This window comes from Lissotriton helveticus, chromosome 1_2 (genome assembly GCF_964261635.1).
Source record: "Lissotriton helveticus chromosome 1_2, aLisHel1.1, whole genome shotgun sequence".
Lineage (NCBI taxonomy): Eukaryota > Metazoa > Chordata > Amphibia > Caudata > Salamandridae > Lissotriton > Lissotriton helveticus.
This window is the reverse complement of record NC_136058.1, coordinates 140,211,836-140,225,879: the sequence shown is the minus strand read 5'-3', so window position 1 is coordinate 140,225,879 and position 14,044 is coordinate 140,211,836. Positions and strand designations below refer to the sequence as shown.

Here is a 14,044-nt window from a genome sequence, read left to right as displayed (position 1 = left end):
TAACTATTTGTTCAACCATGGCATCCATTCTTGGAAACCAAAAGTTTGTCCTTACTCTTGCCTTGGTTGCGCTTCGCCAAGGGTGACCTTCATGCGCCAACTCAATAACTCTCTTCCTGAGTTCCATAGGGCGTATCACCCTATCATTGCGATATACTATTTCTCCAATGATGCTTAATTCTTTTCTGGAGTCCCAAAATTCTTCAATCCCTGCTTCAACTTCGTTCTTCTTGCTAGGCCATCCTTGTCTGATGAGATCCTTCAGAGTTCTCAGTTCTTTGTCTGCCATCATTCCATCTTCCCACTCCTTTTCCGTGATAGCAGGAAATTCCATCATCATAATATGACTGTCTAAAGCTTCCTCTGTGACTCCTACTTCAGGGAAGGGCGATCTTGATAGAAAGTCTGCAATTCTATTTTCCTTCCCCGGTACATGCTCTATCTTGAAATTGTAATGTTCTAGTCCTAGAATCCATCTGCTGATTTGTGGAGTGCAATTCTCTAGGCCCTTCACTGAGAATATGAACATGAGCGGCTTGTGATCAGTTCGTATGGTGAACCTTAAACCCCATAGAAAAAACGTGAAATGCCTGACTGCCCAAAAGCACGCCAAGGCTTCTCGTTCAATCACAGAATAGTTCTTCTCTGGTTTCGATAGACTCCTTGATGCGTAGGCAATGATTTTCTCCTCATTCCCATCTTTTTGGAAAAGCGTGGCACCCAAACCCTTATTAGATGCATCAGTTGCAAGTATGTTTTTTTTTTTGAATGGTCGAATGTTCCCAGGGCTGTAGAGTTGATCAAATCTTCCTTCAAGGCGTTCGCCACAGCTTCCTGCTCTTCATTCCATACGAACTCCCTGTCTTTCCTCAAAATTTCTCTCATGGGTTCACACTTAGCCGCAAAATTTTCCACATACTTGGACATGTATTCCAAGAGTCCTAAGAAAGACTTGAGTTCCTCCTTGTTTCTGGGATTTGGAGCTTCCTTTACCGCTCGGATCAAGCTGTTCTTAGGTTTGAATCATTCTTCAGAGATTGAATGTCCCAGGTATTCAACCTGCTGTACACCAATCTTACATTTTTTCTTTTTTACTGTAAAGCCAGCATCCATGAGTCTTTTAAAGACTTGTCTCAAAACACCATCATGTTCTTCAGAAGTGTGACCATAGACCAAAATATCATCCTGGAAGCACATGATCTGTTCTACCCCATCCAAAATCTTCTGCATAATTTTTTGGAAAATAGCTGCAGCCGATGCAAGGCCGAAAGGCATTCTTTTGAACATAAAAGCTCCGAAAGGTGTAATGAACGCCGTAAGCGGCTTTGAATCCAGATGAAGCTCTATCTGGTGGTATGCCATGGACAGGTCTATCACACTGAAATACTTTGCTGGGCCCATTGTGCTAAGCATTTCATTAATTATTGGCAAGGGATGTCTCTCCACCCAGATGCAATCATTGAGGCTGCGCAAGTCCACACATAAGCGGATTCCTTCTCCATTGGACTTGGCCACAATAACTATCGGGGCCAACCACACTGAACAGTCTATAGGCTGAATTATTTCCAAGACACATAGTTTGCGCAGAATACTCTCCACAGGCTCTCTTAATTTAAAGGGGACAGTGCGTACACCGTGAACTACAGGTTTAGCATTACATTTCAATTTGATTTTATGTTGAAATTTGTGCAAACAACCTAATTCCTCTCTGAATAGCTGTTTAAACTCTTCACAACTTTTATCCCCCTTGTAGCACTTCTATGTGAGCAATACTTGTTCTGCACTATTTGGGTCTAAAATGATTCCCAGCTCTTTCTGGTGCACCCATCCTAACAGGTTAGAACCCGACTTTACCACATAAACTGTTCCATATGTTCTCCTGTCCTTGAACTGCAGCTGTACCTTTTTCATACCTACAAGAGGAATAGTTCCCTTGTTGTGTCCTGTTGGGGAAATATCAGGTGTTTTTAACTCACTGATCTTATTGTTGCCTAGGGACACAAAGTCATCATTATTAATCAGAGTGAACGGGGAACATGAATCTGCAAACATTTCTACACTTTCATCATCAATTAACACTTCACATTTAGGATAAATAGCATTCACAGTATCACTGACATCTTTTACTTGTAAAATAAACTTTTCCATTTTTTGTTCAATACATTTCACCTCTTTACTGGTGGCCTTCTCTTTGTTCCTATTCTGTTCACCTGTATGTAATTCACCATCCCGACACACCCTTGCAAAATGCCCCCTCCTATTACATTTTTTGCACGTAACATACCAGGCAGGGCATTGGAAAAAAGTTGCAAAGTGGTTGTTGCTACCACACCGGTAGCACTTAGGACCTTTATCTCTGTACTCTACTCTGCTGTTGGCATTCTCCTTATATTTCATCTTATACACATCACTCCCGTCCTCTACATCATTGATAGTTGCCACAACCTCCCCATCAGGTTTCATTTCCTTTACACACCTTGCTGTGTGTTCCACTGACTTGGCTATTTCTATAGCCTCTCTTAGCCCCGGATTCTTAGCTAGTAATTTCTCTTGGATACGTGGATTATTAGTGCACCTCACCAGTTGGTCTCTTATTAAGGAATCTGTGAGTTTGCCAAACTCACATAGCTGTGTAAGGCCCCACAAAGTTGCAATAAAATTCTGTACTGACTCCTGTTTACCTTGACTTCTTTTAAAAAACTTGTGGCGTTCTAGAACCACATTGATTCTATCCCCAAAGTGTTTCTCCAGTTTTCCCATGGTTTGTTCAAACACATCTACTTCTACCCCTGCATTTCCCTCCTGAACTTGTGTGGGTAGTGATTCATATACCTTGCACCCTTGCACACCCAAATTATGGAGTAAAATATGCTGTTTCCTTATTGAATTGAACCTTTGTCCACCAATGGATATGAGGTAGGACTCGAATAGTTTAACCCATTCCTTCCAACTTATTTCTGGTTCTCCAATATCATTCAGAAAAGGCGGGGGCTGGTTCATACTTGCTGCTGCCATTTTCTAGTAGGGTGTGAATTGCCTGGAAAATGTGGGAAATACAAGAGAAGGATGATTGGAGTATAAAAATCAAAAACTGCACCCAGAACCTTATCTATGCACAGTAGAACTGATAGATAGTTATAATCACCCTGAGGTCACAAAGATGCACACTGGGAACCCTTAATTTTACACACTGAAGCTGTAGGATGAGTGAACAGCACTACCACAGTCAAGCATTCAGGTTGAGATGAAAAAAAAAATGCTGGAAATCGCTCGCTCTAAGACCCTGGGCAGGCTGCCTGACGACACAAATAACCTCCTAGACACTGCACCTTGTTTGTCCCAAAAATGCTGAAATGCACCGATAATCAGTTTCGTGTAAGTGGGCAAGCGGCTTATACTCTCTGATTTGTGCAGTACCGTTATAGTTCACTGTACCATGTTCTGTCTGACTTGGCAGCCGGCCCTTGACACCTGGTGCGCCCACATGATATACGTTACCCGGAACTAGCACGCCTTTCAATCCGGCCCGGCCCCCTCAGCTGACAGAGAAATTCACTGCAGGCGTCTCAGCACGGAAACGCACTGGAAGAACTGACTGGAATTCTTTCACTCAGCGCAGCTGGTACCGCTGCCTCCGCTGTCGACGATCAAATCAGCCGTCGAGGACTTCACACTACAGTCATGCGAGGATATCCTGAACGGCCACAGGTACACGCACTTTTAATATGTTCCACCTGTATTTTGTTATTCCTTTTTTTTTCCGCTCGTCATGTAACCAATGTGTGCTTAACGTGAAGACACTGACTAGCAGCACTGCCTCAGCTGTCGTTGAGTCCCAGCCGCCACTGGACTCCGCACCTCCTTCTTGCGAATAAACTCTATTTTAATAACTCTTCCTTCACAACTGTACAGCGTGGTATCACTCGTCACAGTCTCAGTTGTAGAAAATTTCACTCCGCCTGCAGATTCCGCACCTCAGTCGAGCGGGAGTTACTCAGACAGAATAGTTATAAGACCATACTGATTTTGTTCCTCCCGAGTGGATATCACGCTTCAGTCCACACCTTCCAATAGTCGCAATCACTCTCCACTCACTCTCTGAAAGGCGAATACTTCCTCACCCTATAACCGGAGTTCCGAAATTAACCTTCTTCTGCGGCTGTATAGCAGAACAGGTTGTAATCCAGTCTATTATTTTCTCCACCGTAATTCACTAGATATCCGCAGTCAAGGTCTTACCCTCGCTTCTTCTCACAACTCGGGTAGACGCCTCACCAACCTGATGACGATCTTCCTCATCCTCTTCATATAGTACTAGGGTGGCAGCGATTTCAGCTGTCGTGTCCCTGTACTCTCCCTAGCGTGTGGAGAGAGCACACAAAGGGGAGATGGTCACTACTGCCCCCTGCGCAGTTCCGTCGCCAGTGTTGAGAAATCCTGAATGATGACAGGACACAGGTGAAATATAAGTTGCTGTTTAATGACCATCCACTCTCCTCACTGGAGAGCACAACAATGTTCCACAGAGAGCATCAGGGTGGGAGAACCCAACTGGGACAGGAGGGTAGGGATGGACGGAATGTACCAAACAGGAATGATTGTAACATGAATGTTTTACTGTTGGGGCATATTAAAGTACATGTGCCACTTAATAATATACTGCTCCCTGCGTTAGGGCTCCATAGACCTTCCTTAGGGGAGACATATATTATTGAGGGAAGTGGGGGCTTTGTCCTTGGTTTCAAAGGCAAAGTCGAACTAGCAGTTTAAATCTGCTCTTCCAGGCTTCAGTGTCAGGCTGGGAGCCATTTTGTAGTTTGTCACTCGAAGGGTGTAGCAATAGGTGCTGCAGCCCTGGGTAGACCTTATAACTTACTTGCCCTGGGGACATTTGGCACCATATACTACAGACTTAAGAGTAAATCAGCTTATTTCATTTGAGGGTAGCCAATTTAACATATTGTAATGGGTTAGAACACTGAGACTCATATCTTGTTAGTAGGCCTCAGTAAACTCTCAGAGTCAAAAAACCACCACGATCAGTCCAAAACTCTCAGGTGATCATGCAAAAATATGCATTTTTTAGCATACAGCAAAGACAGATTTAAGACACAGGGCCAGGTAGCCGTCATTCACGGATGGTCTAAAATGTGACCTCATGCCACACTTTCCACCCCAAACAGAAAAGCCACATGAAGAACTAATATAAGGTATGTCATTGTAAATCACCCATTCAATTCAGTGTGTGTCTTGCCACTGAATAACAGATGTTTATTGTTGTGATGCATATTTAACCAACTTTCGCTGAATGACCCTACCAGGATTTGAACCTGTGACCATGCAGTTATGCACAGATTCCAGCAGTGGATGCAGACTGTCTGAAGTTCAGACAGTCTGCATCCACTGCAGGATGCTCAAGAGCTAACTCTGAGTAGCTCATCTGTGTGCAGCCCAGCTTATTAAATTAGAAAGATTTTGCTTGGTTGAATTAATATACATATAAAGAAATTGAAATTGTACTGCACTAATAATATTAGTAGCTGTTAATGTGTTTTATTGAACATAAGTAGCTCTCAATACAGAAAAGGTTGGAGACCCCTCTGAACAATCAGATTCTGCATTGATAGAGTAGAACAGTGTGTTCCCCCACCAAATAGCATTCCTGAAACTGTGACTAAAACAGTGTTCTATATAATGGTGATAACATGATAGGATAGCTCTACACTAAAGGAAAATTACACAGTACTACGTAAAATCACACTAGAAGAACATTACGCCCCATGGTACCTTATGCACGGTTTCAATGTCCCATATGATGGCATCCTGTTTATTTGTGTACCTCTAGCAGCGTGTTTGCCATGCTTAATGGATATTATCATATTTTCAGTACCTTCGATGTTGGCAGTTCATGTGAAATGCACATTCCCAATAGCCTGCCCTTCAAATTATTTGAGGTGCCTGAGTTTCCCATTTTTGTATTTTGCCCAAACTTGATACTCATTTGTTTTTTTAAGGGCAGCATTATTATGTTTACATATTCACAATATTTATTTCCATGGTAGTTCTTCAGGTTTTTTAAAAATGTTTTTGGGGTGGAATACTGTCATATTGTTCTAAAGGGTCATCTGATGTGACCTTTTCTACAGCACATGACATTTCTTTCTTAATATTTCATACCCACAACTATGGATGTCCACTGGCCTTCTGAATCTCAAAACTAAACCAAGAGTTAAGGTCTTAAGTATTAGTAAGAGTTGATATTGCATAATGAAGGAGAGATACTGGCATTGTGCTGTTGAGATATTGCTGGCCTCTCACAAAGAGGGTACCCTCAAGAGTAAATTCCTGATGATGAAATGGGAGTACGGGTTTGAGGACTACATGAACTATATATTATCTCTAGCTGTACGTAGCATACTACTTTAACTTATAATAGAGGTTCTTACCGTTGGCCATGTTTAAACACTTGTGGGCGAACTTAGAGTTTGATATTAAGACCTACCCTTTATGTAACAAAACCAATGAAACAGAGCAAAATGGGCTCTTCTTTTGCAGTGCCCATAGGAAAGCCAAGCAGACATGGGTTAAAGCACTTTGCAGGACAGTAGGATCTTTCTGGTATAGATACCCTCACTTGTGCCTGGTGTCAGTGTGTTTTGACTGTAGTTCACTTGGATTCTGCTAATCAGGACCCAGTGACTGTGCTCTCTCCTCTAAATTTACTGGTAAGTACTTAGTACACCCCACTATTGGCATACTGGGGTACTGTTCCTAGTATATGGTACTGAGGCACCCAGGGCATTGCTACACAAGACATGTATCATGCCACCCATGGGAACCCATGCAAACTGTGTCTGCAGAGCTGCCACTGCACTCTGCGTGACAGGGTGCATGCACCCTTCACTTGAGATGTAAGCTTTCCCTTATATCCTGATCACTGCACTTAAAACCTATATGTCACCCCTAAGGTAGGCCCTTAAGTCCAAAGGCAGGGTGCATGGTCCTACATGTGTGTGTATCCTTGCATGAGCAGGGGTACCCCAACAAACCCCGTACTCCATTCTCTGGGCTTTGTAAGTGCAGGACAGCTATTATAAGGTATGTAGTGGCCACTTTGATATGTCTAACAACATATTGGGTGCCCCAAACCAGCTCATGTTTGGTATCAAACATGTTGGAATCATGCCACTACACTGATTCCAGTGTTAGTTGCATGATACCATGTACTGGGGGGTTCCTTAGAGTGTAGATTTACAGGGTCTGCCTGCCAGCCGCACTGCTGCCAGCCTCAGACACTGTTCTGTCCCCTGCTGATGAGCCTAACTCAGGCAGGGGTCTCTGAAGAAAGGATTTCCAGGGAAGGAAAGGGGTGACCACCTCTCCCTTAATTAGGTAGGGTGGAGGTGCTCCAGAGTGCCAACAGACTGCACATTTGGGTCCTCCTTGCATAAACCAGTTTTGCCCAGTTCAGGAGCCCTTGGCTCCCGCTCTAGCATGAAACCACACAAATAACTGGAGAGTGACCACCCCCTGTCCAGCTCCTCCCTAAGGAGGTGCCCTAGAGCTCCTCCGGGTAGCTACGTGATTCTGTCATGTTGAATCTTGGCCCACTGGGAGCATCTGACTGGCTAGGACATCTGAGTCGCGTCCTTAACCCCCTCTGATGGATGGGTTGCCTCAGAAGAGGTCCTTTCCCTTTTTAGGGCTACTTAAGGGCTCCCCTAATGGTAGGACCTTAGATTTGTCACCTGTCATCTAAAGATTGTTCAAAGACTCTTCTGCTGATGGACACTAGAACTCTGCTGTTCTTCAAGCTAGGACCCACGACAAGACTGCTCAGGGATGCAGGTATCTATTTCTTCTGGTTATCCACCAGTGGGGTGACTCTCCAACCTTTCGTGAGCCAAGTGGTTCCTTCGGGGTCCTTTGAGAAGGTTCCTAGGACTCTACATTTTTAATGCAACTTACCCTGTGTTACCTATGAACATCTGTCCTGGTGTAACCACTCTGCACCCGGGCGCCTTGGTGTCCCTGGCTACTTGCGTCACCTGGGGTCCTCCAACCTTGGGTATTTGTCCCATTTTAGTAACCATTTCGCGTTCCACTATTTTAGTATATGGTTTTGCCCCTGATGGGGCCCTATTTGTTTTTCTGTGTTATTTACCTCTCATCCTTGTGTGTAACAGGTTAGCTTGACTCCAGTGGCATAGAGAGCGCAGGAGCCACGTCTGGGCATACCCGTCCCATTATGGTGACAAATGCAAAAAGAACAATTGATGGACGGAATGCTGAATAGCGTCAAATACTCATCCTCAGTACAGAGATCCAGGCCTAAATCCATAGTTTTTTTGGCTCAGCATGCCGTTCCAGTTTGAATCCAACCATATGCAAATCAGTCTTGACTCTGCTCCCCATGGGAACAGACAAGCCCAAACTGTCAGGCTAGGTCCTCCCTTGACTGCAAACAAGGATCCTGGGACAGGTTTCGGGTTATCACCCCTCATAAGCCAGGCTAGCTTGACTCTAGTCCCACTTAGAGCAACAAATGCAAAAAGTACAATTGATGGACAGAATGCTGAACAATGTCAAACATTCACCTTAACCCCCATCCTATTCAACCTATAGTTGGAACCTCTTGCAAATGCACTAAACTCAATGTACATTCTCTTCCACATGTATGCAGATGACACACAATTTTATATGAATATCTCCTCCCCTGACAATCTCTTACCACTCAACACTACCCTCATGAACACTCAAAACTGTCTAACGGAGAACCACCTCCTACTCAACACTTCCAAAACTTAATTCTTGCTCATTTCTCCTCCGAATCATACCCCCAAGGCAGACCTCTGGTTGAACCATCTCACTGCTTTCAACTCCCCCAGTCATCATTGATTCAGCCAAATCACACGGAATCACCCCGGACAAACACTTAAATTTAATGAACCGCATTAGTAAGGTTTGCAAGTGAGCGAATCACCAGATGATACTACTCAGGAATCTCAAACCTTTCCTCCCACAAGCTGACTTCAAGCAGGTTGTCCAAGCGCTGGTTCAGCCAAGGCTAGATTATGGCAGTGCTACACTTTGTGGCCTCCCGAATTATACATTGGCCCCACTTAAAGCTGTATGGAATGTGGCGGCCAGACTGACCACGAGCACTAAAAGATCTGCGCACCTCTCCCCAGTCCTAAAATCTCTAAATTGGCTGGCTTTTGAAGCAAGAATACAGTTAAAGATCGCCTGCCTGATCACAAAGCTCTCCATCTCAAAAACCCCAAGTACCTATGCCAAAAGGTTGAACTATCTGGAGGTGGAAGTCCTTCAGGAAGCGCTAACACCTTCCTTCTGAAACCTCATATATTTTGAAAAAAGAGAACTTGTCAAAGAGCTTTCTCCGGCTCCGCTCCACGGATCTGGAAGTCTCTCTCTCCTGAAATTCGCAGTTCCACCTCCACAGTTGTCTTCAAAATTGAAGTAAAATGATTCCTTATGTGCAAGTCCATACCTTAGTTGGGCTCCGATCTTTTGCTTGAAGATACTGGATTTACTCCCTTATTCATTGTACTTACTGTGATGATGTGTTTGCACCCTTTGTAATTGTTTCCTGTGTTATGTATTTGACACCTGCCTAACCTTGACCAAACGTAATTGTGAAGCGCTCTGATACCCCTCAGGATCATGCTCGCGCTATATAAAACTTTATAAATAAAAATCACCCCCTGTACAGAGATGTTGGCCTAAATCCCTTTTTTTTTTTGCTCACCATACCATTTGACATAATGTCAGCTCCCACAGTATTAAAAGAGATTTTGGCACCATTGCCAGTGCACTACACTCTAAAGGTATTCAAGCTCACCCCTGTCTTGATGACTGGTTAGTTGAGTTCTCCTTTTTCTATGGGATATCACATCTGCATCCAACCCAACAATGTCAGTTTGTTAAGCACATTTTATATCGATGTAGAGCAAATGTTTCTTACTCAAGTGAAAAAACACGCTTAGCTTATTGTTTAGAGTTTGGTGGATAGGATACTATGTCAAACCATGATGAATATCCCATCTGCCATATTACAAGTGCCACAGGCTACAATGCACTGTAATATGATGAACGCAATATTCGCCACATTATTATATGGTATCATGTCCACCAAACTCTAAATAAGGGTAATCATTTTCTACCTCTTGACATTTCTTGCTAAACCATAGGCATCGTCAAGGCTGTCTGTTAGACCCACCAGCACAATTTGGCATTAAAACAGATGCAAGAGGCAGGGTTTTGGGAGCAACTTTGAGGGAGAGCTCAGTGCACGGTCTGTGGTCCCAAGAGGAGAAACTCAGTTCCTCCAATTGGAATGAGTTGGCAGAGGTCCAGCAAGTACTTCATTATTTTTTCTTTCTCCTGAAAAATCAAGTAGTTTCCATCAGAATACAAAACAAAACAGAAAGGGCCAACTAGAATCTCCACGAGGAATCTTGAATACCATAATAACTGTTGGTCCTTGCACAAGAGTTTGGAAATTGAGCAGAATCCAATACCCTCAAAAGTATCTCACAGCATTCTATCTTCTCGGGTGGTAGAATGGGTTTGTGGATCTTTTGAACAGGGTTCCTCCTCAGTCATCATGTGTTTTAACTTATTTCAGACAATACCATTTGACATCCTGTTGTTGGAATTATTTGAAATACAGCAGAACATTATAATTTCCACTTTTTGGCCCTGAATCCATCACACTCAGCATGAGGAATAAATGCTCTTTCTCTATGCTGGCCAGTGGGTTTAGTACAGACATTTCCTCAAATTCACAAAGTATTGAGGAAGACATGCGGTGAGTAGACAAAAGTGCTCTTATTGGTTCCACTGGTCACTCTGCAATTGGCATTTGAGTCTCATTGAGTGCTCCCAGTGTTTCTATCACCTCTTCGATTTAATCAATGAGCGGAGACATTTCTTTAGAAGCTTTGATTGAGGATCTGGGAATTAAAAGGATATTCAACTATCTCCCTGTCCTCCTAACATTAAGGTATATGCAAGGCACAGGTGAGATTTTCAAATGTGATGCTATGCAGGTAATGTACAGGCTTTTACTTGTCTGTTTTGATTTTCTTCCAGTGTACACTGGGCCTGGCAGTCTCAACATTACAGAGCCAATAATCAGTGATAAATGAAGACAGGCTGTTTAAGATCCTACCAGGCATGTAGTTGCCCATTATATTAAAAAGGATACATTTTTTCCTGAGTCATCCAGTACTTCACTTACTTGTCCCTTCTTGGGATCTGAGTTTGGTATTACAAGTATTACAAAAAACACCATTCAGTCTCGTCCTATTGGTTATCCACTCTGTCAGGTGTACTGGGGAATCGGGAGCCCTTCTATCTTCTTCAATCCTTTCACGTTTTTAAGGATAAAGTTATATTATAGCAGACACTTGTTTACTCTGGTTTTCTTGTGGAACTTGGTAGAGGATGTAGCCTTTTGGCTAGAGAGGTCGGCGTCGAAGCTGGGGAACCGAGTTCGAGTCTCGGCTACGACGCTTATCATCCTGTGATTTTGGGCAAATCACGTAATCTCCCTGTGCCCAGGAAAAATGAATGTTTCCTTGTGTAACGAAACTGGTGCTATGTAAAGCGCTCTGATACTCGATTTCTTTGGTCTAGTTCAGGCTATATAAAACTCCCCCCCCAAAAAAACCCAAAAAACAAGATTTGGTGCTTCCCGTATTTATTTCAGCTTCAGAAGAAGCGGAACTTCTGCATTCACTTGACTTAGATCATGCTCTATCTATATATTTGGAAGATGGCGGCGGGCCTGCAGACCGATGGGAGAGGGAGGCGAGGGAAGGAAAACAAGGAGAGGGGCTGAGGAGCGGAGAGAAGAGGAAAGAGGGTGTAGAGGGAGGGAAAGGAAAGGAGAGTCACAGTGAAAGTGACCAGGAGAGAAGGACAGAAGAACGATGAAAGGGACACACACGGGAGGGAGCGGGTCCCAGGTCCTTGTAACCCTCTATGACACACTGAATACAGAGGTCCTGGGTGCAGCATTAAGTTTGCGGAGCATCTTTTGGCCCACATCACACCCAAGTGAGGAAACATTATGCCCAATATGAGTCTTGTAAGGAGATGTATGCAGCCCAAGACCATGCTCCTTCTATGGAAGTTACAGATGAAGACACAGTCAAGAGGTATTTTGCCAAGTTTGAGGAGAAGTTATTCCAGACCTGTGAAAAGGAACTTGCCAAAATCAATACCTTTTATTCAGAAAAGTTGGCCGAAGCACAACAATGGTTCGCAACCCTACAGAAGGAGCTGCAGTCGTCGCTGGATGCCAAGAGGAGAACAGCGGCATCTCCAAGTTGCGGCAGCGCCGGAAGCCCATCTTCCACCTATCACATGAGGAGTGCGTGCAGCACCGAAACATCAGGGACCTGAAACTGGCCTTCAGCGAGTTCTGCCTCAGCCTCATCTTACTACAGAGCTACCAGAATCTGAACTTCACTGGGTTCCGGAAGATCCTGAAGAAACATGACAAGATTCTGAACACTCCACGGGGTGCTGACTGGCGTGTTGGTCACATAGAGGGGGCACCGTTCTACACTTGCGAGAAAATCAACCAGCTGATATCTGAAACAGAGACCGTGGTGACCAACGACCTTGAAGATGGAGACAGGCAGAAGGCCATGAAACGTTTACGGGTGCCTCCTCTTGGTGCAGCACAGCCAGTACCGGCATGGACAACCTTCAGAGTCTGAGTCTTCTGTGGAATTTATATATTTGGATCGTACAACTTCGTTTAGGAAGGTTGACTCTTTGTTCTTCATTTTTGGTATGTCAACCCAAGAACACTATCCAACTAAATAAACATTAATTAAGTGGTAGAATTGTGCAATAACTGAGGCATATACAACAGCAAGGCAAGTTCTACAAGTCACAGTTCAAGGCACATCAACAAGGATAGTAGCTGCTTCCTCAGCAATGTTTAAGGGATCCTCACTATAGGACATTTTTAGTGTGCCTGCCAAGTCTTCTTTGGATATTCATTATCGACTACAAATTGGTGCGGGTTATTCAGCAGAATTATGGAACACGTGTTAGCAGAATTATGGAACACATGTTAGCTTCAGTAACAAATTCTTCATAATTTTTCATTATATCACTTGGTATAGCAGTGTAATATCACTGGGTGCAGCAGTATAGTGGATCTTGGTGCCCCTAATAATGAGGTGTGGGCATATCCTAAATAAGTCAGGGCTGGGATGAGGAAGAAAGGTAAGGAGGTAATGTTAATCTTCATTAATCCAAGTCCTAGTCTTCTTCGTTACAATTTCAATTTTCCAGTGTAGCCAGCCAAGAATATGGTACATTGAGGAGTCAACATGACTGGTTGTTTTTGGCAATTCTTTTTGGCTTTAACAGTGATTAAGAAGGGTGGCTCTGCCTTTTAAGCTACCAGAAAGAAGAGAGTCATAGTCATTAATTCAGGATAAATGGTGTACTTCCATTGGAGAAAGGACTTTGTTTGGATAGCTGAATCAAGTTTGTGCTACAAGGAGAAACCTCATCAAGTTTGTGATACAAGCAAAAACCTCATCTTGTCAGGACTGTGGCCAGGAAGACCAGGATTCTACTAAATAAGAATACTGGTAAAATAACCAGGTCATTCTGTCACAACTAGTATGATAATGTCTGAGTATTTACAGATTTTATAGGCATCACCAAAATAGAAGTGTATAACTGAAGTCATCTTTATGAAGCTGGATTGGACATTTCTTGTAGACACTTCTTTTTTGTCATGAAATTTTTAGTTGATATTTGAATATGTTGAGAGTAGGTGCTTTCCTGCGAGATCCCTCACAGCATTGTCCCTTATTTCGAATGTGAATGATTGACTAATACACCTTCCTTTGAAGCAGGACATTCTCTATCACTGTGACTCTTTTCAGACCCCAAGGTCGCAACTGTTGCTTGCGCCCACTTTTGCACCATGGGGGAATTTGGTATTACAGGAGGGGGCACAGGCACTTGGACTGCCACTTCAGTAACA

At 43.5% G+C, this 14,044-nt stretch overlaps 1 pseudogene; it reads left to right on the top strand.

The window, feature by feature from the left end:
* The first annotated feature begins 10,742 nt into the window (after nucleotides 1–10,742).
* On the top strand, nucleotides 10,743–12,797 carry LOC144802305 (solute carrier family 53 member 1 pseudogene; annotated as a pseudogene).
* Nucleotides 12,798–14,044: the final 1,247 nt, after the last annotated feature.